Below are 25,775 nucleotides of genomic sequence, written 5' to 3'. Positions count from 1 at the left end.
GGGCAGAGACTGGAGAGAGCCAGAGCCAGGAGCAGGAACAGCTGCTCCATTGCACTCTTGGAGAAAGCTCTGGGCTGGTTCCAAGCGCTGAAAGGCGTGAAGGGCAGAGAGGAGGCCACAGCAAACAATGCTCCTGTTTGCACAGCCTCCCCTCTCCGTGTCCCAGAAGGAATTGCATGGACTGTGCTCTTCTCTCCGAGTCGTCTCGTTCAGCATGAGCAGCTCAGCACCAGGAATTGAAGGAGCTGAAGCCTCAGGCCACAGGAGCTGGGCAAGAGGAGACTTTCTGAGCAAATGAATGCTGCTAACATGGACCCAGCTGAATGCAGTGGATAGAATCATGGAATCACAGAATCCTTTCTGTTGGAAAAGCCCTCTGAGCTCACCCAGTGCAGCCGCTCACCCAGCAGTGCCAAGCCCAGCACTAAAGCACGTCCCTGAAGTGCCAAGGCCTGGACAGCAGCCCTGAGTGAGGCCTGAACAGCAGGCCCTGAGCCAAAGGTGGCCTCTGGATGAACCTTCCAGCCAAAGGTTATCTTTGTATCTGCTCCCTGATGAAATGTGCATGGTCATTAGCACTGTGATAGATGTAGCCACTCATTAGTGAAACATGTATTGACCTTTGTGTATTTAGAAGCCAGACAAGGCCATGAAATCTGACATCTGGCCTTGTTTGGGGCTGAATGGTCAAAGTCACCTCCCTTGGTTCCTCCTGGGGCCCTGGCCAGGCTTTGGGAGGGAGCCAAGAGGAGGATGAAACCAGATGTTGCCACACTAGCAGTGCTGTCAGTTTGTCCATTCAGCACTGTCAGAGCTGGGCCCTCTCCCAGCGGGGTTGGAGCCTCACCTGTGGCTGGAGGCACCTGCAGGAATTGCCAGTGCCCAGGAGTGGCTCTGCAGCCCTTGGCTGTGACAGCTTCCCCAGCTGCTGTGTGGGTCTGGGGGATGGTAAAGGCTGAGGGTAACTGGGGCTGGATCTTTCTCAATCACTGCAGGCAATCTTTGGTGGGGATGGTTGGGTGCATTGCTGAGCTGCTCCTTTTGTGATTCTTTGCTGCTTTGAGCTGCAGGAAATGACACTGATTCCTTCAGTTGGTGTCTGTGTCTTTGGTGCTGACCCTGCCCACTGGCAAAACAAAACTGGCCCAGTCTGGCCAGATCCCAACAAAATGTCACTTGTTCAATGTCAATGTGAGGAATCAGTGCCATCAGAAATTCCCAGATGGGAAGCCCTTCCCTGGAGTTCCCTGGCTCTGGAGTGGGCTGAGGTTGGAGCCCTGTGGGGGCAGTGGGGCAGTCGGGTAAAAGAGGCTGCAGCCCTGGATGGCTTCAAATGCATCCAAATTTACATTAGGGAAAGGAAAAGAACTTGTGGGCTTGGGAAGACAGGGGTGAACTTTGTTAATGACACTTTGGAAACAGCACCAACAGAAGGAAAAATCGTTGTTGTCACTCCCACACGGAGTGACAGAAGGTTTCAATCTTGAGCTCAGGTTCATTTGTGCTAGTGATATAATGATAGTAGTAATAATAATAATAAATTAATCATAATAGTTATATATAATATAACACAATAATTTATATTTGTATCTATGTAATTAAAAATTGATACTATTAAATAAGGCTGACAGTACTAATATGTCAGCTTTAGCTGCTCACTGTGACACTAAATACTCTACAGAAAAGGACTGGCCAAGACCCAAATGTCAGTGGTAAACTTTGGGAACTCTATACAAGGCATAAAGGAGAAGGGGATTAAATTGGCTATTTCTATAGGATTTGCTGATACTGTGATGCAGAGTGCTTTTTCTATTACTGTGAGAAATGCAGTGATTAAGACTGCTGGGTTTTTCATATCCCAGACAATCCACAAGCTGCAGGATTGGTTGAATGGGTGAAGGGGTTGTTAAAAGAGCAGTTGAAAAATTGAGGAGATGGGAACCTTTGCCCATGGAGAACCCATCTCCCAGATGTGCTCCATGCCCTTAACAATGGCCCACTGGGGAAATGGAAACCCCTGGCTGTGCATGGCTGCACCCAATTTACATTAATGAACTAAATCAATTATTAGAAGAAGAAAGAAGTGATGCTATTAAAATATCCAACAGCACATCCTGCGAGCTCCAACAAACACAAATGGGGCTCTGCAGAACTGCACGGCCTTGGATTGTCTGCTTGCTGGCCAGGGAGGATCCTGGGCTATTCCAGGACAGGAATGTTGCAGGAATGTCTATCAGTGCTGGGTTTGAGGTCCAACAATCAGGAATCACCTCAATAGAAAGATGAGTAGAAGAGAGGCAGAAAGAAGAAAATTCCTCATGGTGGGATTGGCTCCCAAATTGGAGGCTGCTGTGAAATGTATTTGTGGCAGTCACTGCAATCATTGCATTGTGAGCACTTGGTGTGTTATGATTCCATGTTGGAGTTGTTGTGACACCTTGTGCTGGAAATGGAGTATTGAGACTTGTCTAAAAAGAGACACAGTCTCAAGGAAAAAAGGGGCATTTGATAAATAACGAGAATAGCAACTAATTAGGCATGTTTTAAAAGGAATTAAAATTATAGCTCTGAGTAATGAACTTGAGCAGCACTTAATTGAAGAACAAGAGGTGATGCCTTTGTGCCTAATACCTAAATTTAAACTGTGTTATTGAAATTGTTCTGAAGGTTGCAGTTCATCTGTAGGTCAAGGCATTGATTGAAGCACTGAGGCCTCACCAGGCCCTGAGTGAGGCCTGAACAACAGGCCCTGAGGCAAAGCTGAGCTCCAGATGAACCTTCCAACCAAAGGTAATATTTGTATCCACTCATCAATGAATCATTATTAGCAATATGATCTCTGTATGTGTTCATTGGTGAAATATGGATTTACATTCCTGTATTTAGAAAGCAGGCCAGATCTGGCTTTGTTTGAGGCTGTGGGATCAAAGTCACCTCCCTTGGTTCCTCCTTGAGCCCTGGCCAGGCTTTGGGAGAAGCCAATCAGGAGAATGAAACCAGATGTTCCCACACCAGCAGTGGTGTCAGCTTGTTTGTTTAACAGTGTAAAAGCTGGGCCCTCTCACAGTGAGGTTGGAGCCTCATTGTCTGCAAAGGTGGGTGCACCTGCAGGAATTCCCAGTGTCCAGGAGTGGCTCTCCAGTCCTTGGCTGTGAAAGGGTTAAAAGCACTGTGCCTGGGCATACCTGGGCAAGAATAAGAGACGCTGCACCCAATATGGAAGCTTGCAAAAATTCAGCCACAAGCTCAAGACACAGGATGAAACTTGGCAAGAAACAGGGAACAAAACTGGCAGAAATGAAGGGCAGAGCTTGCTAAAACCAGTGAGGAAATTGCTGAAACAGCCAACAAGAGACTGTGCATGCCTAGAGGAGAAAGGTGCAAAGGGCACGGCGATGAAGACGTCCAGCCTTCATCAGGAGACCCCCGAGGAAGACGCGGAGCCTTCCTCAGCGCCAGCACCAGTGCGCGCTGCGCCTGCGCCTGGCGCATGCTAATGATGGTAATGAGTGCTGAGAGATCGTTTGCATAACCACACCTTTTCTAAGGAAAACCATGAATGTGCATAGAGTATAACCATCCATTGTAATCTCTGTGTGCTGTGTGCTGTCAGGAGGAGATATCCCCGCACACCCGGCGCTGAATAAAGCAAATCCCCCTCCCTGGGCTTTGTCTGGGAAGAGTCTCTGGGCCCCGTTTGGGGCCATCCACGTCCATGGGGTTCTGTCAAGTCCCAGTGGAACCTTGGTGCCACGTGGTTCCCCAGCCTCACAGTGCTCTCCTGCTGCCATGAGGTCCCTCCCTCTGTGACACCCTGCAGCCCTGGCTCCATCAGGGTCTCTGGGGTTCCTTGGTGCATGCCTTTCTCCCATCTGAGCCTTGCTTCCATGGGTTCCATGGACTGACAGTGGCCCTCTGCATTCCATGGGCCCAGCTAGATCACAGCAGAGCCTGGCTTTCATCAGGTTCTGATACCTGTTCTGCCAGCTGACAGGGCTGATTTAAAGAGCACAGAAACCAATGGGAAGAATGGTCTTATTTTACTGTGAGTGTTAAGGCAACACAGAAGTAAAATTATACATTCAATAAAGCTACGTTCTTGGCTTTAGCAACAAGCAAAAACAAGCAAGGTAATGCACCTAATCATTATTATAGGAGAGAAAGGATAGGACTGAGAAATACACATCCCCAATTGCCTAAACACTTTACCATCATCCAGAGTACACAGGCACTGGGGAGCCCCATTTCACAGCGAGGACCTGGAGAACTCTTGCAAGCACTTGGGAAAATCCCACGTGGTGCATCCACCCGTAGGTGAGGTCTCCGAATTTGCTCCAAAAGTGGGTCCAGGTTTTTAGGCCCAAATCAGCAAGTCAAAGGAACTGGATTGTATTTTTAGCCCATGAACTCCTGGGTCTCCTGGCACTTTTGCTGACCAGGAGGACCCAGGGCTTGGCCAGAGCCCAGTCCCTGGCTTGGAGGGTTTCCCCTAAAATATCCTACAAGCCTCTATTCATGTCAGTTGGGAAAATTTCTTAGAGTGACACATTTCTTGCAGGTAACTACACAAGATTATGTGAAAGTCTCCAAAGCAGCTGGTTTGGTGTTAAACAGCTGCAGAAGCACTTTGGTCATCTATTTTTAGCTAACTAAAACTGATGGTGTTAGTCACATAATGCCCAGGGTTTGTCCTGTAAGCCAGCTCTGGCTGAGGGCTGCCACTCAGGCCTGAGCACATCAGCAGCTGAAGTGACCACGACTGGGAATGGCAAAAACACCCCCTGGGACTGGCCCAGAGGCCCTGGGACTCCCTGGCATGGATCACCTCAGGGGACAGGATTTCAGGGAGCCCAAAGGACTTTTGGGAGAGCTGCTGTGGACACAGAGGGAATGGCACAGCTGGATCCCTTGCCTGGGCTCCCAGAGGACCCTTCTGCTGTGGGGCTGCTGAGGGTGGAGGAGCAGCAGGTACCCATGGCCACCCCAAAGCAGGGCCCCGTTGGCAACACGGCCCCGACCGGGGCTGCGGGACCCCATCCCTGGGATGAGTCAGGAGCTGCAGAGCTGGGAGTGCTCAGCCAGAGCCGCTGAGCCTTCAGCAGCCCCACACGGCCAGAGCGTGAGCCCAGTGGGGAGTGGGCACTGACAGGGACTGTGGGGCCTGAACCAAGGCCCAGCCCCACTGAGAGCGGCTGTGCCGGACACGCTGCAGCTCCAGGAGCAGCTGGAGCCCCAGGCAGCCAAGGGGTGCCACCATGGATGTTCCTTTCTTCCCCTCAGAAAGGACACTGGGAAGCTGGGGAAGTGTCAGTGAAAGGAGCAGGGATGGTGGGAGCTGTGGGACAGCACTGACACGAGAAACCCAAACTCTCCTGAGAAAGGAGGGCAGAAATCCCTGGTGTCCAGCATCCTGCCAGAGAAACCCATTCCCAGAATTACCAACATAAAGCCATCCTCCAATTCTCTGGATTGTGCTGCTCCCAACCCACCAACACCTTCCCCCAGAGTGAAGCTCTGAAGTGGGATTGATGGAGGAAAGCTGAGCCCTGAGCCAGGCCAGGGTCAGTGCCAGGAGCATCCCCTGGCGCTGTTTGACAGCGGCTCTGCAGGAGCTGGGGATGCAAACAGGACAAACCTGAGCATCTCCCACCATCAGATACCTCAGAGCTCACACAGCAACACGGCCATGGCTCTCCCAAACTGGATTTAGGAATGGCACACCTACTGCAGCCATTGGATCCAGATCAGCCCAGATCCCTTTGGGACTGTTATAAATGAGAAACTTGACAGGGCCAATATTCAAGCACACCGCTGCCAGCAGTGAGCAGGGCCCGTTGTTTCAGGACTGGTTCCTATGGGAAACATCCCGCTTCCCATGGCAGACATCCCGCTCCAGTCAGGCCAGCACCCCTGGGTTAGAATTTGAAGGGTCTCAGTCTCAGTCCTTGGGGAGGGCTTCAAGCTCCATCCTTGACAGCGGTTGTGAGGCATGTTATGAATAAGAAGCTTGACTAGGCCAATATTCAAGCAGCAATCAATTTATTATTTAATATGGTAAAGTATGAGCAATACAGCGCTGGGTACAGTGGGGGAAGTTTTCCCTCCAACTGCACACCAATAATTGAGGGTTACAGGTATTTATAGGGGTACTCCTCAGTTTTTTTCAACAGTTTCTATTCCCAATTTTTACTCATCAGCAATTTTTATTCCAAATTATTACATCACAATTCTATACACTATTGTGATTTGAATTTCTCAGGATGTATTTTCAAAGGAGGATCCCCAGATGGTGATGGTCCAGTTTCCAAAAGAAGAAGGACGAATCCCATCTGGTGGAGTCCAGCTCCCCAGATGTGTCCACCTTTTAATTGCAGAGACTATAAATCTCATAACAGTGATGTCCAGCTTCCCTTTGGTCGAAACTATAAATCCTTGAGGTGATGTTCATCTTCCTTTCTCAAACTGTTTTTCTCTGCTTCCATAAGGCGTGAGATAAACATTATTTCCTATATATATATTCCAAAGCTATAGTTTCAAGGATACAAGTAATATTCTAAAATTATACTTCAAAAGGTTATTATTGCAGAGCTTTTTTATGGATTAAATAGAAGCAAAAAGCAACATCCTTAACACCTTAATTCCAATGCCCTAAATCAACCAGGGTTAATTGCAAACAAAAGATAGCTTCAAAGGCCTTTTTCCATGCTTTATTTTCATCAGTTATTATTAGAATTCACAACTATCCCATTGTCGATGTCCACACATTTCGCATTCGCAAGTACACACTTCACCTGTTTGCACCTGACACGAAACACAGCTTTGCATCTCACAGGCAGATGAGGGATCTTTGGACCGTCCTTTACAGACTGACATCCCAAAACATAAAAATAATCATGCATTTCCTCTTAAAAATAAAATTTACTGAATTAATAAAATTATAATTACGTTTCTTATTTATAAAAGTTATGCTATATTTGTATTACCAAATTTGAACGTTTATATTAAAAATCATACCTTTTTAGCAAGCAAAAAATTTATTGGTCATTGGTTCTAAGGAACACAATTCCCTTCATTAATTCATTGACCAGTGTGGCTGTTGATTTCTCCTTCTTTGTGCTAATTAGTCCCATTTTAAATCTTTTTGTCATCTTTTTTATCATTTTCACAGACAGGATAAAAGGGACCACTTTGGGGTCCAGGGAGACATTTCTGGGGCACATTTGGGGCAGTTCTGGGTCTGGGGAGGGAATTCAGAGAGAACTTGAGGGTCTGGAGGACACTTGGGGGAGCCGGGTGGGCACTTGGAGGGGCACTCAGGGATTCTGAGGGACAGTTCGGGGTCCGGGGCAGCACTTGGGGGGCTCTGATGGGGGCTCTCGTGGGGCTGGGGCGCGGGGGGTGATGGGAGTTGTAGGCGCGGGTCTAATACAGTTTAACGGGGCCGGGGAGCATCACGGGAGTTCGAGGCGCAGCTGCAATGGCTCTCGGTGGGGCGCGGGCCGGGAGATGAAGTCCCGGCTGGGAGAGCGCTGGACGTGCGCCGCGGAGCATGATGGGAGCCGTAGTCCCGGAAGTGGTTCGAACGCTTTGTTTAGGGGTCTGGGAAGGCTCTTGGGGGACACTTTTGCGTCCTGAGCCGCGACTTGAGATCCTAGTGGTAACGTAAACGGTTCGGGAGAACTTGCGGGGATCTCAGGGAGCTCTACCCAGGCTCTTTACGGCGTGGGGCACAGCAGGAGTTTTCGGCGCTGGACCGTGTTATGAGGGGTCTGGGGCCGCGGCTGAGGAGAGGAAATGAATTCCCAGAAGTGGCTGTACCGGGCATCTGTGGGGTTGGGAGCACTGGGGGACGCTTCTGAGAGGTCCTGAATGGGCGCTGAGGGGGAACTGAGGGATCCTGGAGGGTCTGGGGGACAGTTAAGGGACAAAGAGGGGGCGGATACCGGGGGACGTTCTGTGGAGCGCGGGGCATGACGGGCGTTGTAGTCCGGGCTTCAATGGGGCTCAATCGGCCCGCGGGGCATGACGGGAGTTGTAAGCACAATGAGAATATGTTGCCCACCCTAGGCACCGCCCCCGAGGCCCCGATCTCGGCGCTGATTGGCTGCGGTCGGTGATGGGCGGAAGTCTTGGCAAATGGGATGCGGAGGAGACCGGAACAGCCCATTCAACCTCTCCAGTCCCTCCCAGTACAGCCCAGTTCATCCTCAGTACAGACCAGTACAACCCCAGTACAGACCAACTGATCCCAAGTAGAACCCAGTACAATCCCAGTGCCCCTCCAGCCCCTCCCAGTACAGCCAAGTCCCTCCCAAGACACCAGAGTTTATTCCCAGTCCCTTCCAGTTCCGTCCAGTGTCATCCACAGGATGCCCCAATATCCCCAGTATGCTCCACAATGGCCCCAGTGTCCCCAGTTTGTCCCAGTATCTCCCAGTATCACTCCCAGTATAGCCTGGTATGTCCCAGTCTGTCTCAGTGCATCCCCACAGTGCATCCCAGTCCACAGATTCCCCTTCAGCATTCCTTGTGTTCCCAGGTTGTCCCAGTCCTCCCCAGTGTCACTCCCAGTATGTCCCAGTGTGTCCCACAACGTTCCTAGTGTTCCCCAGTATGTCCTGTGCAGCCCAGGCTGTCCCACAGTGTCCCTGCCCTGCGCCTCTGTCCCTGCAGGCTGTCGGCCCTGAGCAATGAGAGAGGGACAGGATCTGCCTGGCCAGGGGCTGGGGCTCAGGCCTTGGCCCTTTGCATTCCTGAACCACATCCAGGTTTGCTCAGCACCAGAGACACCTTTGCCCTGTTTGTCCCCAGCTGCCATCACTGTCTCCAGTGTTCTGCTCAGAGTGGAACCTGGGGACATTTTCCCAGTCGTGTCCCTCAGTGGGATCCAATAAAACTTCAAGAAAATTTGGAGTTTGAAACTGACTTGGAGTTTTTGACAAGTTTTTTTAAGACACTCTCAGGGCACTGAGTCTGATGTAAACAACACCAAAGCCCTGAGAGGGTCATTAAAGTTTTCCTAGTCCAGTTATGGAAAAAGATTTCAGAGAACTTGTAAGAAATACACATTCCTATTTTAAAGGGTGTCTTTTATTAAATTTCTCTTTAGATCAGAGGTGGTTGCAGCATTCTGTGATTGATACTGACCCAGGGTCTCTCCTCAGCAGCCCTGGCCTGCTCACAGAAGCTGTGCCTGGAGCTCTGACCCAGCGTGGACAACCTTGCTCCACATTGCCCAGCCCCATCCTGTCTGTCCTCACTGCCCTGGGAGCTGCTGTGCTTGGAGAGCTGGCTGCACCCAGCCTAAGAGGGGTTTTCCCTTTTTGTGCTTTTTGCAGCAATCTCAAACTCCTGAGTTTCCCCAGTGCAAACAGACACACTGCTCAGGTGTGTGCCAGCCCCAGGTGCCACCAAAGCCACTGCAGAGCTGCCCTGGGCCAGCTGTGAGGGTGGATCATCAGCCCAAGCTGCACTGGGCCCAAGCTGCAAGGGGCTGTGGCCATTGCTGGGTTTGGCTGCCACGGGCACCGAGAGAAATTAAACTGTCCTTGGAAACACTGGGGGGGACTGGGACATACTGGGGAACACTGGGAACGCTATGGGAGACACTGGGACATACTGGGAGTGACACTTGGGGGATACTGGGAAATACTGGGGACACGAGGAATGCTGAAGGGGAATCTGTGGACTGGGATGGACTGTGGGGGTGCACTGAGACAGACTGGGACATACCAGGACATACTGGGAGTGATACTGGGAGATACTGAGACAAACTGGGGATACTGGGGCATCCTGTGGATGATACTGGGTGGAACTGGAAGGGACTGGGAATAAACTCAGGTGTCTTGGGAGGGACTTGGCTGTACTGGGAGGGATTGGAGGGGCACTGGGATTGTACTGGGTTGTACCTGGGATCAGTTGGTCTGTACTGAGGATGAGCTGGGCTGTACTGGGAGGGACTGGAGAGGTTGAATGGGCTGTTCCGGTTTCCACCGCATCCCATTTGCCGAGGCTTCCGCCCATCACCACCCGCAGCCAATCAGCGCCTGGAAAGGGACCTCGGGGGCGGTGCCTACGGTGGGCAACATATTATTTCATTGTGCTTACAACTCCCGTCATGCCCCGCGGGCCGATTGAGCCCCATTGGAGCCGGGACTACAACGCCCGTCATGCCCCGCGCTCCACAGACCACCCACCCCCCCCCTTCCCCCCCGGTATCTGCCCCGTTTTTGTCCCTTAAGTGTCCCCCCGACCCTCCAGGTCCCTCAGTGCCCCCTCAGCGCCCATTCGGGACCCCCCAGAAGCGTCCCCGGACCCCCTGAGTGCTCCCAACCCCACAGATGCCCGGTACAGCCACTTCTGGGAATTCATCTCCTCTCATCCCCCGCGGCCCCAGACCCCTCATAACACGGTCCAGCGCCGAAAACTCCTGCTGTGCCCCACGCCCTAAAGAGCCTGGGTAGAGCTCCCTGAGATCCCCGCAAGTTCTCCCGAACCGTTTACGTTACCACGAGGATCTCAAGTCGCGGCTCGGACGCAGAAAGTGTCCCCCAAGTGCCTTCCCAGACCCCCAAACGAAGCGTTCGAGCCACTTCCGGGACTACGGCTCCCATCATGCTCCGCGGCGCACGTCCAGCGCTCTCTCAGCCGGGACTTCATCTCCCGTCATGCCCCTGCGCCCCACCGAGAGCCATTGCAGCTGCGCCTCGAACTCCCGTGATGCTCCCCGGCCCCGTTAAACTGTATTAGCCCCGCGCCTACAACTCCCATCACCCCCCGCGCCCCAGAGAGCCCCATCAGAGCCCCCAAGGGCCCACCTGGATCCCGCAGGGCCCCAAATTCTCCTCCCTGACTTCCAGGGGCCCCCCTGGACCCCCTAGTGCTTCCCGGACCCCGAACTGTCCCTCGGAATCCCTGAGTGCCCCTCCAAGTGCCCACCCGGCTCCCCCAAGTGTCCTCCAGACCCTCAAGTTCTCTCTGAATTCCCTCCCCAGACCCAGAACTGCCCCAAATGTGCCCCAGAAATGTCTCCCTGGACCCCAAAGTGGTCCCTTTTACCCTGTCTGTGAAAATGATAAAAAAGATGACAAAAAGATTTAAAATGGGACTAATTAGCATAAAGAAGGAGAAATCAATAGCCACACTGGTCAATGAATTAATGAAGGGAATTGTGTTCCTTAGAACCAATGACCAATAAATTTTTTGCTTGCTAAAAAGGTATGGATTTTTAATATAAACATTCAAATTTGGTAATACAAATATAGCAAACTTTTATAAATAAGAAACGTAATTATAATTTTACTAATTCAGTAAATTTTATTTTTAAGAGGAAATGCATGAATTATTTTTATGTTTTGGGATGTCAGTCTGTAAAAGACGGTCCAAAGATCCCTCATCTGCCTGTGAGATGCAAAGCTGTGTTTCGTGTCAGGTACAAACAGGCGAAGTGTGTACTTGCGAATGCGAAATGTGTGGACATCGACAATGGGATAGTTGTGAATTCTAATAATAACTGATGAAAATAAAGCACGGAAAAAGGCCTTTGAACCTATCTTTTGTTTGCAATTAACCCTGGTTGATTTAGGGGCATTGGAATTAAGGTGTTAAGGATGTTGCTTTTTGCTTCTATTTAATCCATAAAAAAGCTCTGCAGTATTAACCTTTTGAAGTATATTTTTAGAATATTACTTGTATCCTTGAAACTATAGCTTTGGAATATATATAAGGAAATATGCTTATCTCACGCCTTATGGAAGCAGAGAAAAACAGTTTGAGAAAGGAAGATGAACATCACCTCAAGGATTTATAGTTTCGACCAAAGGGAAGCTGGACATCACTGTTATGAGATTTGTAGTCTCTGCAATTAAAAGGTGGACACATCTGGGGAGCTGGACTCCACCAGATGGGATTCGTCTTTCTTCTTTTGGAAACTGGACCATCACAATCTGGGGATAGTCCTTTGAAAATACATCCTGAGAAATTCAAATCACAATAGTGTATAGAATTGTGATGTAATAATTTGGAATAAAAATTGCTGATGAGTAAAAATTGGAAATAGAAACTGCTGAAAAAAACTGAGGAGTACCCCTATAAATACCTGTAACCCTCAAGTATCAGTGTGCAGTTGGAGGGAACACTTCCCCCACTGTACCCAGCACTGTATTGCTCATACTTTACCATATTAAATAATAAATTGATTGCTGCTTGAATATTGGCCTAGTCAAGCTTCTTATTCATAACAGAGCTCAAGGTGCTGCAGGTGAGGTTTGGGTTCCCTTAGAGAATAGTCAGGGGTGGCGAGCACTGGAAGATGCAGCTGCAGTCCCCATCCATGTCCCTTTCAGTGCTGCCTTTAGGGTGTCTGCAGCCTGGATCCAGAGCGCCCTGGGGGCTCCTGCCTCTGCCTTTGCACTCAGGGTGAGGATGCCCAGCAGCCGCTGAGGCCGGCAGTGGGGACCAGGGCTGGGGCTTGTGGCCTGGCAGGTGTGGCTCTGGGGGCTGTGACACGCCAGGGCACGGGTCACTGTCACTGCCCTCCGGAGCCCTGGCTAGCTCTGTGATGCTCCAGGGACAATGGCAAGAGAGGGGAACTGGCTGGGTTAGGGTTTTGCCTGAGCCAGAACCTCTAGGCCAGCTGCCTAGCAGTAGAGACCCCCAGAGGACCGAGTGAAGGAGGCAGAGGAGGCTCTTCTGTGGTGCAAAATGCAGCGAATTCATTTGGAGAGGCGGTGGAAGGCACTTACGAGAACACCCCCAACGAAAAACAGAAGTTAAAAGAAACCCCAGAACCCCTGTGCACGGGTTTTTAAAATCTTTCAAAACGGGGGTGGACACCATTTAGTAACCAATAAGCGACCCTCGGGGTGTGGTTTTGAGGGCTACAACAAATCAGAACAAGGGGAGGAGAGAGGGTTGGGACAGGGATTGGAGCTTGGGGTGAGGGACAGGGAACTGTCTGGAACAAAGGGTAGGGTTTGGGCTGATGGATGGGCCAAAGGGGCCGGGTTGTCTTGACAGACAGGGAAAAATCTGGTCAGGAGGGAGGGGATTCCTTGAGGGACACTTGGGTAGGAGGGCATAACACAGGGGAGAAACTGACTGTAATAACTCGGGGAACACTTGAACATACCACAAGCTAACAGAACATTTGGCTCAGAAACTCACACACCGCAACACGGACATTCAGGCTTTCAGCAGCCGAGAGGCGGCACTGTCAGAACCCGCGGCAGCTGCTGAAAGCCATCTCTCTCCTTCAGGCTCTTGCTGCGTGGGAAGGGGCTGCGAGCTGTGGGGGCTGCACTCCCCCTGTGCTGGGAGGATGATCTGTACCAGGGGAGAGCAGAAAGCTGCCACGGTGAGCAGAACATGCTCAGAGCATGACAGCTCAGAGAATGGCACTGCCCCTGAAGGGCAAAAAGCTTGAAAGCATAGAATTCTGTGCAGGACCGTTGCACAAATTTTCTCTTCAAGAACGTGCCCATTTTTGTATTCTGTAGATGAATACTCTGAGTTTTATAGAATACATGGGGTTTTTTCTTAAGGGTTTTGGGAGAACTCTCAAGTTTATTTCTATCTACATTTTACATCCAGCATGTGTACAGGTTTTTTAAATTTTTCTTTTGTAAATACTAAGGGAAAAAAATACCCAAGCATTTTTTAATCCTTTGGAATATTGTGATTAATATTTTTAGAATGAAAACCTTGTTGAACAAGTGTGAAAACACAGAGAGAAGAAAAATAGCATAAAAGTATTTTTTAAAAGGGTGTATAATGAGGACTGCAGAACTGAGTTATTCCTCCAAGGGCAAATTCTTCAAGAACAGCCAAGATACTTCCTTAAATGAAGGGAAATATGACCTGAAGCCATACAAAGTACAGCCAAAGCAAATGAAAACCCTTTGGAAAAGAGGGAATTTTGCCCCTGACATCAGTCTGTTGGGATAACTGAGGGATGATCATCATCCTTGCACTGTATTCCTTGATATTTGTAGTGTGTTTTCTCCCAGTTTCTGTGAAGTGAATAAGAAGCTGCAGTTGTTTACCATTAATTTAAGCTCTTAGGGCAATTACCAAGCACCATAAATGTTTTTTTGTAGCTGAGCAGGATTGAGTTTCCCAAATCTTCTACAAAGCAGAAGGGAACCACACAGTTACTTGTGCTAATGTTAATGAAGGGTTTCATGAAAGCAGGTGAATGAGAGCATTGCATTATAAAACTTCCACATTCAAGGAAACAGGAGTGCACTTGGAATAAAGCATATGAGGCTAGATTACCATCAGAACAGGATAAAAGAAAATTACTTGGCAGGAAGTGATGTAGGGAAAAAAAGCCATTTCTGATACATGTGCATGCATTTGTAGGCTAAAAGAGAAAAAGAAGGGCAGAGATAATAAGGAACGAAGCTTTTAAAATTGCACTGTGCAGAAGAGACACACGAACCACCAGTGTGAACACAGCTGAGAGATTCAGCTTGGAGATGGATTAGAGTGGAATCCATTCACCGAAGGTCTCTGGTGCACACGAGTGCAAAGACTGAGGAAAGAAGGAGAAAAGTTTAGTTTCTGAAAGCCATTTAGATTCCTGGAAGCATTGTCTAGAGATCTAGAATCTAAAGCCTCAGAGAATCTGAACCTCAAGCATCCCCAAATGGATTGGGAAGGTATGATGTGCACATCTCTGCTGCTCTCAGAGTCAATGAAATTGACAATGAGTGTCTGGAAATTAGGAATGCCCACCCAGATTTTATCTCCATTACTTTAAGAATGTTATGTTTGCCCCATTATCCCATCAGAAAAGAAACCAAACAATATTTGAGATAGCAGCAATTTAAATTGAATGGTTTAGAAAATTTATAAGTAAGGGATAATTTGGTTCAAATAATAGTGCATAGGCAGAAAATAACCGCGGGGTACGGAGGGCAGGGCTCTTGGACCCTTGCCACCTCGCGTACGAGCTTGCCAAGTGAAGATTCCCCCCTTTTATGCCATGTGTCAATGCCATCTCCTCCCATTTTCGGTTCGTCACACTTCTGCCTCCGCCCTCATCACCACCTTTACCGCGCACGCTCCACCACTCGGCTGGGTGGTTGCACAAGTCTTTGGGGGTCCTTTGATGAAGATTTTGTAGTCTTCCTCTTTGTCCTTTAATTCACCTTTGGGTTACACATGCGCACCAAGCCAGTACAATGTAAGCCAAGACTAACATATTACTACATCTAAATATCAAGGCAATAAATCCTTTATAATTAGCATTTTTCTGGCACCCAACCAGTTTTTCCTTCCTTTCTGCCCATTTTTTAGCAACTGTATCTTCGGCATCTTCCTCCTGTTCCTGAACATCTGCTGGGGGGGGGGGGTGGAGCCCCTCCTCTCCCTTTCTTCTTTGGCATTACAACTTTTAACTGTTTTATTATTCCCAAATATTAATTATTGTATCAATATTGATTACTGTTTCAATTTTTATCAGCACGAATCATACCTATTTGCCACAAATCCCCCCCCATAATTTCTCTTCTTGTTCATTATGATTCATGCTTATTAAAAAGCTAGGCCCTGATATCCTTTATATTCTTCAGAATTTTGATTTTCTCGTTGTCTCATTTCAGCTTCAAACTTTTCCAGCATTTCTATTACTGCCTCTAGTCTTTCACACTCTCTTTCAAATTTGGTTAGCATTTCCTGGTCTATTTCAATCTTTTTAGGTCCTTGTTCTTTAACACTGGTCGATTTAGCATTTAGTACCATTATAGATCTTGGTTTTCCTTTTTTCTGCTAATTCTGGATCTAGAGGCATTGTTGTAATCTGCATCCCCTGAATCACTGAGTGAATTAGCCTAATAAAACACGGAATCATACAAGGCAGAAACAAAAGTCCCAAAATTGAACATAACAACATGAACCCTAACTTTTTCCACCAAACATCTCCAAAGAGGTTTTCCCACCAATCTGCTTCCAAGACTGAATTCTACTTTTGTACGGGCATGAGCCACTCTTTTAATTTTCTGTGATAGCTTCCCCATAATCATCAATTTCTACACAGCACTCGGATTCATAAATCTCCCACAAACTCCTCCTTCTTCTGCTGACAGATAGCCTAGGGCAATCCTGTTTTGGTACACAAACGCCCGCATTTGTGTTTATTGCCTGGCCAACATTTTTAAGGCACTGGAGGTGTGATTTGACACCACCTCCACTACTGCTTGGAGCCTTATCAATCAATTCAACAGGTAAATTGGGGTCCTATATCCCCATGAACCATCCTGAGCCTATGTTGCTGGGTCATAATATGCTATAATTCTTTCTGCAGACCATTCGTCCTCTCCCTATTTTTGATTCCCTCTTGCTGTTGGAAAATTGAAATTCAAATCTCTTTTATTCCGCTGCAGAGTTTCATACAGTGGAGTTCTGAACACATTGCTCCTAGACCTCGGTAGAACAAAGAAGGAGGGTTGTATTACTCCCAAGGTACAGGTTCCTCCCCATTTTTGAGGTAACTCACTGTATGCTCGCTGCCCACAAATCCAATATATCCCATCTGGGACTTTCTATTTCTTATCAGTTTTCTCCGGTTGTTCCCAATAAGACCTCAGGCTGTTGATGGATTGGTAGGGGTTAGCTCCAGGACTTCTGTACCAGCATACATTAATCTGTTCATCCCATTCACAATTTATTGCTTTTATTGGTCCTCAATATCCAACAGGGGTTTCAGGTCGCCAAACTTTTGAATGATTATCCATATTGACCACCAATGTGGATTTACAAGGAGTATGCCCCACTACTTTATGAAATTTCCTTCCTTCTCGAGTTATACAAATGATTCCAATTACTTGATGGCTTAAAATCCATCCTTCAGGTCTCTTCAACGTTCCAGAAATTTGGGTGTGGTTCCACTTTAAGAATTGCTCTGGAGCTAAGCTCTCACCTTTCCACGGCCATCTTTCAGCCATTTTTAGACCTCCACAAATCCAACATTTGGATAATGCCAATTCTGTAGCAACCTCTTGCATCAATCCCACAAACAGATTCTTATTCGAGGCTGGCAGATCCCAATCTCTGTAGTGCTGTTTTAGCTGTTTATACAATTCAGCCAATTCTTTTGACTCTTTTCTCCGGTTCTTTCCTCTATTGCCCTTTGTTTCCTTTTCTTCTTTGATTTTCTCTTTCAATTTTTCTCTTAGTGCCCGGCTTCCTATGCCTATACTTGGATCATCTCCATTATCATCTCTTTCAAAACAAAAGAATCTTTCATACTGGGGGCAAATCTGATTACCATGAGGATAAGGAGCTCGTCCATTATATCCCAATTTTTTCCCTACTCAGTACATCTTTCCTTCTTTAACACAAACATCTATAAAGCTGCTGCAATTGTAGCAGGCAGAACTAACATACAGGTGTATCACAAACACAGATTCCATCTCGTCCTTAATCCAAACAGGGTGATTGCAATAGTCACAAATGTTGAAATTGCTGGGACTTGGTTTTTGCCCTGTTTGCTTTTCCATTGCCGAAACCCTGTCCAGTGTGGCTTTCTGGCTTTGGCCAACCACCCAGAGTACCAGAATGATCACAGTGAAAATAATCCTCAGGAAATCTACCATTCTACCTTTTTCAAGGCCCCTTGGGTTGCAACCAAGGGCCAAGATGCCAGTCTTCTTGGTGGCAAAGGTAATATCCTGGGATCTAGTCACTGGTGCTTTTAGTTTCCTTGGCACCCATAGCCCCACAGAGTTTGCTTGTCCCCTTTTAAATGCCATTCCCCTGTTCTGGCTGGTTAAGAAGAGATAATTAAAACAAAAAGAACAGGGAAAAGGTTAGACCAGAACACCATAAACCTCTATTTTCCAAAATTTCAGGGATGTGCCAACCACAATAAGAGTTTACTAATTATCTTTCCGCTTCAAGGGCAGGGAGTTCATTAAGTCGCCGCCTCCAACAGGCACACTCGTGGCGCCAATATGCCCCCGGAATGCGCCTGTGATGTGGTACAGAGACTTCTTTTCCACAACAACTATCGATTGTGAGACACTGGTCTGTAAGATCATGAATTGCTCGTTCTCTTATTTGTGCTAGAGCCAATATAGCAAGAACCAATTGATCTAAGTTCTCTATTAATCCAATTGCTGCTGGAAGGGTCCTGTCTCCCAGTCTCAAAGGTATCCCAAAAAAATCACTAGCAATGCCTTCTATAGTTAGCCAGCTAAACACATAACCATAGCAAAACAAGCAAATCAATTGTCTCTCCTTCTCTTCCCTCCTAGTTACTCTCCACCATGAGTTAAAGCAAAGTGTGCAAACAATACATATCCAAGGATGACACCCTAAACCATGTTCACCACACTCCCACCGTTTTACTTGTCTCTGGACTCTTTCAACAACAGGTGTTATCAATCTCAGTTCCTGGGATTGCAGTTCTGTAATCAATTCTAATAATGTTGCTGGTGGGTGATCCTGGAGGAGATCTTTGATCCTTTTAGGCCGTTCCCACCGATTCAGAAAGTCTTTTATTCTTTTCCATCGGCATTCTTCTGCCTCCGAGCTCAAGGGAATTGCGGTCGGCAGCCACTCTAGGATGCCTAGTTCATTCTTAATAAATTAGGGTTAATATAAATCAACTTAAATCCTACCATATTATCACATTCTTGGAATTACATGTTCCAACAATTTTTTTGCCACCATTTCAGCTGTAGCCCAAGCTGCTGGAAATGCTTCAACCCACTGAGTTAATTCATCTATTATAACTAACAAATATTTCCACCGACCCACTTTAGGCAATTCTGTAAAATCAACCTGGATCTTTTCAAATAGCCTGTAGGCTGTTTTGCATCCTCCAGAGGGAGGGCTCTTCAACACCTTCTTATTTACCTTTTGACAGGTGAAACACCCCTGGGTAATTTGTTTTCCAATTTCAAATATCCTTATACACCCATAAAGTTTAAAAAAAAGTGATCACAAAGGGCTCTTGTTCTCCAGTGTGTCCGTCTATGCAAGTTATCTAAGATCTAACGTGCCACTGGTTTTGCCATCATAATCCTGCTATCAGGAAGAACTCACTTTCGCTCCTTAAATGTTGCTCCTAATTTCTTTATAGCTGCCAGTTCTGCTAGCAGAAGGGAAAGTGTCTCCTGCTGAATTTCTGTTTCTTGTAAGGTCATGATTTTAGTATCCCTTTTCCTTACGGTCGTTCTTCTTGCTTCTTTGTCGGCCAAATTATTTCTTTCTGACTAATATTTTCCTTGGGCCCTTTAAAGCTTCAGGTATCTGAATTATCAATCCTTCGTGTACTAACCCTTTCCCTTGAGTGTTTATAAGTCTCCTTTCCTTCCAAATTTTTCTGAAAGTATGTACTACACTAAAAGCATATTTGGAGTCCGTATAAATAGTCCCTTCTCACCCTTTTAATATTAATAATGCACGGAGTAATGCATAAAGTTCACAGGCTTGTGCTGACCGGGATGAACTAAGGGGACCAGACTCCTTTACCCCAAGCTCTTCCCCACTTTACCTGAATTTCAAACCGTATTATTAATTTCCAGATTATCCTCTTCAGTTAAAGAAGAAATTTTAAGTTTTCTTTTGTAGTAAACCCCATAGATTTAGGAAAAGCACCATGGAGAATATGAACAATAGGAATGCTGAAACAGCAAAAGAAAATTCCTGTTTCCCTGTCCTCTGCCCTTAACCTATCTCTGTAACCCTATAAGGCAATGTCATGTTAACCCCTTACCATTGGTCAAGCTTGGATCCTTTCCAACCCTATAAAAGAAGCATACTGTACCCCATTAGGGGAGAAAGAAGAAGAGCAGAGACCCTTCACGGACCTCCCCAAACAAAGCCATCTCCGTGGAACAGCCTGCGCCTTCTCCTTCTCCTCTCTCTCCGTCTGCTGCAGCCTCCAGCCCAGGGCACCACTACCTAGCAAGCAGAGCTGAAATCCTGAGAGCTTGCAATCACCATAGAGCTGATAATCACCATGCTTGCTAGATGGCAGCCCCGCAGCGTTGGCATGAGCGAGCCAGCTTCGGGCACCCGGTCCCTGCTCAGGGAATGAGCTCCTGAGCCCTATTGCTCTGCTTTATGATAAGGCCGATCAGAGGCTTTATCAGTATGTGACTTCTGTATAATTCTGAATGATGTTGCTCAAGACTGAGAGCTGCATAGTAATAAGAAATGGAAAAGCAATGATGAGAAAAATAGTAGAGATACACAACAATGGAGAGGAGATTGGATTCTGGTTTGAGGCAGGATTTGGTTCCAATAAAATCTGCCTGGGAAGAGGGTTGGCTTAAACTGGCATTGTTTGCTTTCCTTTGAAGAACAACAATATCCAAACAAAAAAAGATGAATATTCCTGGGGTAGAGGTTGGTAATTCAACTGCAAACCACAGGAGAGGAAGGATTGCAGGAACCACAAGAGGAAGACAAATTGTAGTCTCATCAAACAACAGAAAAGTCAGGTGCCTGTGTATAAATATACAACGTTTGTATTGAATTATTCCAGGAAAATGCGAGTCTGAAGTGAATCCCAGGTGTTTGACTTCATGAAAATTAGCAAGCCCTGATTAGATTTCCCTCTCAGTCAGTGAATATGAAATCCCTGGGCAGATGCCTCAGTTCTGGGTGTAGGTAGAGTTACTGTATTCAGGAACCTCTCCTCTGCATCTCCCATTTTTCTGAAAACAAGTCTCACCCAGTGGCCCCAGTGCCAGCACATGTCACCCTCTGAGCTGCACTGTTGAGATTTAGATTTCAGCCATGACTGAAGAACAACAAAGGCTCCTTTGTGATCCTACCCAGAGATACAGCTGGGAGCAGCTTCAGCAGCTGTTAGAGCACTGCCCGGGTCTTTATCAGAACAATCTTAATTGATGTTGGAAGGGATTGAAAGTGCAAACACAGGTGGTTTTAATCCCCTTCTTCACTTAACCTCGGCAATGTAGCTCTTCTTTTGGCTGGCTTCAGCAGCCCAGCCATAGAATTCTAGAATGGTTTGGGTTAGTGACGAACTTAATGAGCCTCTCATTCCATCCCCCCTGCCTTCCAGTATCCCAGGTTGATCCAAGCCCTGTCCAACTGGCCTGGAACACCTCCAGGGATGGAGCAGCCACAGCTTCTCTGGGCAGCCTGTACCAGGGCCTTGCCACCCTCACAGAAAATAATTTCTTCCCAATATCCATTGAAACCTGCTCTCTGTCAGGCTGAACCCACTCCCCCTTGTTCTGTCACTCCAGACCCTTGTCCAAAGTCCCTCTCCAGGTCTCCTCAAGCACCTTCAGGCATTGGAAGGAGCTCAGAGGTCTCCCTGGAGCTTTCTCTTCTCCAAACCGAACAGTCCCAGCTGCTCCAGCCCTTTGAGCATCTTCACAGCCTCCTCTGGACCGGCTCCAGCAGCTCCACATCCTTCACCAATTCCAGCAAGCAGCCAGAGTTCAATGATTGAGAGACAAGAGCTACAAGGTTCATTCATTTTTATCAACACAATGCCATGACACAGGAAGCCTCAGGCCCTGTGGTTCCCTGAGACCAGCTCTGCATCCCTCCAGCGCTGCCAGGAGAAGGGGAGGGCATCACCAGGAGGGATCAGCACTGCCAGGGCAAAGGGTGGACAGAGACCTGCCCTGTCTGGGGTGGCGGGTGGCTGAAGGAGTCATTGGAATGGATCTGGGCGAGGGTTTGACATTCCAGGAGGACAAAGGCTGGAGTGTAAGGCACTGTCAGCTCCCGAGAGCGACCACCCGGTGGCATTTTGCATTTGTAATGAAACAAGCCCAAGTCCCGCCTCTGCCTGCGTTCCAGGGAACAGTGAAATACGATCCGGGCTAAGGAGGCTGGAGTTAACTGCGTTTTCATTAAAGATTGGCTCTTTTCTAACAGGACAGAAAGAAGCTCAGTTACACAGACAGGGGGAGCAAAGCCACCATGAGGGTTAGCAGCCAGCTAGACCCTGCAAGTCCTACCTACCACAGTTTGTTAAATGCTTTCTGGGTCGGAGCTCTTCCCTCTTATTCCTCATGTGAGAGAGACCAAAAAACAATGAGAAAATCAGAGCCTAAATGCACCGGGCACAGCTTTGCAATGGGCTCTGAACAGAGTCCACTGGCTGTAAAGGCCTCCCATTTACCTAATGCAAATCCTTATTCCTTCTCTATAATTGCCCTGAACTAATTAAGATTTTTTAGAGCACAAGGTATTTTATTTGTCTTCAGAAAAGGGTTTCCCCTTTGTAATCCTATCCTAAATCCCCTTTCTTTTAACCTTAGCAGCTTCCCACCATTTTGCCACCCTTTTTTTAAACCCTTTTTCTTCAAGCTCTCTGTATTTCTTAAACCTTTGTGCTCTACAATATCAGATTCCTTATCTGCTTGGCTGGCTGATTTCTTGGGGTTCCTTTGTGAGCTTGGCAGTGAGATAGCAGCAGTACAGTTAGCAAAAAAAAAAAAAAAAAAGAGGGAAAAGATCACCCCAAAAAATAAAAAAAAAAAAAAAAAGAAAGAACCTTCCTTAATTAAGGGAGGGCAGCAATAGCAATACATGATGGTTTTCAAATATCCCCAAACTTTTTCCTGATTCTGTCAAGTATTTAGCATTAGCCTCTTTATAGTATTCAAGGGAACATGAAGGGGACTAGCAGGAATTAACCAAACTAAGTAGGTACCAGAAATCAAATAACAGATAATTTCTCTGAGACTGAAAAGGAAGAAAGTATTTTACATTGCAATTACAGCTGAAGGTACCTGGGAAATATCAACCTGCTTAACTTCAGGTGTCTGAGCAGCTCCTGAGAAAGTGGCAGGACTGACCACATTTCTCAATAAAGCACAGGCTTTAGTGCCACAAAATCAGGGCCAAAAAGCAGAAAAACCCTTAATTTTTTTCTTAGTAACAAGCCCCACTAAAAGGGATCCCAGCACATCATTTCACTAGGGGAGGAAACAACACAGCAAGAAAGGGCTGATGTGGAAAATTGATGTCATCACATCCCGGGGGCTCAGCACACTTTTCCACACCATTCCTGGATGGGAAGCTGCTGCAGGGACGTGAGGTCCGTGCCTGGGAGCAGCAAAATCCGAGTGCTGGGCTGGCAGGGTGCCAGCAGCTGCTCCTGCTCCTCCTCTGAGTCACTGCCCCGTTACCTTGGCGAGCACAGCCACGAGTGCCTGAGAGCAGCTCCAGCGCGCAGAGAACGTCTTGGTTCCTGTTCCTCCAGCAGCACCACCCTGATTACACATTCTGCCCCCGCTGCTAATTAATTCAATAAAATCAGGAGCACGTCAGCAGTTGCAGAAGGGACTCGCCAGTTGGCACACGCTGCCTCCAGCCCCCTCCACAGCATCCCTGTGGAACAGAGCTCTTTTTCCTCAGCATTTCAGGGCTGGTGTTCCCCCTCTCCCAATTTTTGCCCTGTTTCTGGAAGAAGGCACCATAAAGAAGTTATTTGCACTAGGAGGGAACGTGTTTTGGGCTGATTTTGGACAAGAAGCCGGGTGGGACCTCATCCCTCTCCCCGATGCCTCGGGCTGCCACACTTTGGGTGGGAGTTTCTGCAGCAGCACCTGATCCTCTGCCAAGAAGCATTAAACCCTCTGCTTTCACCTCACAGCACTAATTACTTCTCCCAGGGCCTTTGATGCTGCTGAATAACTCATTAAATTCCCTCTAACCTGTCCCAGCTCTGGCTGAGGACACAGGGCCCTTGCAGGCCCAGAGGCCTCATGCAAAGCCACCCTGGTGCCACCAGGCAGGCAGCGTGTGGCAGGATGGTCTCACCCAGGACCCACCCACAGGGCTGCAAAGAGAAGGGAAAGCTCTGTCAAACATGCTGTAAAATCAGGCCGAGACATTGCCCTTGACCAGCTGTCTCTCTCTCCAGGCCCTGCTTCCAGGGCTGGCTGCAGCAAATGGGCTCTTGTGCCAACAGATCTGTCAAAGCCCATGGCAGCAATTCCCAGCCCTGCCTGCTCCAAGTGACATCATTTTGGTACCTGACTACTTCAAAGGTGAAAGCATATTCTCTCTAATTTGCTAAATTGACAAATTGACTCCTCTCAGGAGACAGTCTCATTGAAATCTTCTACTTCTTTAGCTTTGCACACTCAGCCCATTCCATTGAAAGATTTTACCTTAATTTCTTCTCCAGGAAAGAAGTAATTGATATTCAATTTGTGGCACTTTAAATGGGTATGTTGACTACAAAAATCCACTGCTCATCACATCGAAGGTTGATCCAAGAGTGCCAATTACTCCAGTAATGGAGATCTTTAGAGGGATGGGTGGAAAGGAACAGCATCAAAATGGATGGGTCTTCTCAGAGGAAGAAGCAGAATCTGGGAAGACAGCACAGCTTTAAATTAGGATATCTGCTGGGCATGGCAAGACAAAGCATGACCCATTCCTCATCCTGTCTCTGGATGTGATTCAACCCACTGGTCCCCAGCTCTGGGGGGTGTGGTGCAAAGTCTGATCCTCACTCCCCTGGCAAATGACAGAGTTGAGCTGATCTCAGCCTGGAATCCCTGTGCATTGACAGCAAGCACTCCTACCAGATGGAACTCATGGGTTTGCAACAAGCACAGCATCCACTGGCAGGGAATGATTTGCTCTTCATCCTTCCCACTCTCCAGGCATTTCTCTAGGAAAATCCACTCTCTAGTGGGGACAAAGCAGTAGAGATGGAAGGTTCTGTGTGCCCCAAAAAGCCAATTGTTCACCCCACAGCTATGCCACTCACAGCCACCAGCTCTGCACAGAGCAGGCAGCAAACTGGTGACTACTGGCACTGCCTGTGCTCTGAACTGGGAGCTGTGGATCAAGCTTCAAGTGTTTTCTAGGGGGAAGTATTTTACCCAGTTCCCTACAGATTCTGGTTCTGGCTCAGTCCCACAGCACCTTTGAGGAGTGTTTAGGTCACAGGGTCTCCCCAGGCTGCAGCTGGAGCTTGGGGCCTCCTTCCAAACTACAGCACAGCAAAAAATATGTACTAAGGTCACAATGAAAAATCCCCTGCTGGGCCTTCTTTAGTGTCCTCTCAACTCCTAATTCTGATTGTAAAATGCTGTTTAGGAAGATCAGATTGATCAAAACCAGGACACTTTTGTGGATTTTTGTAAAAATGCCTTTTGAAGCTTTAAGATGGAGGGATTTTCACTGAAGTCATTATTCTTCTTCCAAGTTTTTCAGCATCCTGTTGTTTTGATTTTCCACTCTTATCTCCTGCCAACTTTTACCTGCCCAGAGCCAATTGTTTTGCTGACAGCTGCCATGCCCATGTGCCATTTGCTGAGCATCACCTGCAGGAGGCCTCAGGTGCTCACTAAGGAAAACTCACTTCTTCATATTCTTTGCAGAACCAGGGAAGATCTTGCTTGCTCAGTTGGGCAGTGGAAGAGTTTTCTATTCAAACCTACTCTCTGTGGCATCACTGATGTATTTCTGACTCAGAGAAATCTGTTTCTTTTCTGCTCTTAAATAAGGAGTGAGCAGCTCCATGAGCAGCACCACAGCAGAGGAAACACAAACAGGCTGTTACTCAAACACCATCTCTGAAGGGATTGTGCTCCGCTTTTCAGATGAGATTAAGAGCTCCATTACAGTAGAGAAAGAGGCTTTCATTCAATCACACATAGAACATAAGAAGGACAAATTACAAAGCTCTTCAGAAGCAAATCTGTGTCAGACTGCTGGGTAAGGAGGCCCTTTAGGGGAGGCCTTCAGAGGTTTCTCCTGCCCTTCTGAAGAAATGACTCCTACATACCTCATCTCACCATGTGTTTCAGGAAAGC

The 25,775-nt window shown here is 47.5% G+C and overlaps 2 long non-coding RNA genes across 2 annotated transcripts in view; one reads left to right on the top strand and one right to left on the bottom strand.

The window, feature by feature from the left end:
- Positions 1-8,925, top strand: part of LOC118700909 (uncharacterized) — a 67,748-nt gene extending 58,823 nt beyond the window's left edge. Inside the window, exon 2 of the long non-coding RNA XR_004982361.2 lies at positions 8,068-8,925. This is a non-coding gene — a long non-coding RNA (uncharacterized LOC118700909). The remainder of the gene's footprint in view (positions 1-8,067) is intronic.
- Positions 8,926-9,072: 147 nt separating this feature from the next.
- Positions 9,073-10,549, bottom strand: LOC118700908 (uncharacterized). Its single transcript, XR_004982360.2, has 2 exons — positions 10,509-10,549; positions 9,073-10,072 (listed from the first exon to the last, which is right to left on the bottom strand). It is a non-coding gene; the product is annotated as an uncharacterized LOC118700908 (long non-coding RNA).
- Positions 10,550-25,775: the final 15,226 nt, after the last annotated feature.

This window comes from Molothrus ater, unplaced genomic scaffold, assembly GCF_012460135.2.
Source record: "Molothrus ater isolate BHLD 08-10-18 breed brown headed cowbird unplaced genomic scaffold, BPBGC_Mater_1.1 matUn_MA98, whole genome shotgun sequence".
In the NCBI taxonomy this organism is placed as follows: Eukaryota; Metazoa; Chordata; class Aves; order Passeriformes; family Icteridae; genus Molothrus; species Molothrus ater.
This window is presented reverse-complemented; position numbering and strand designations above follow the sequence as displayed.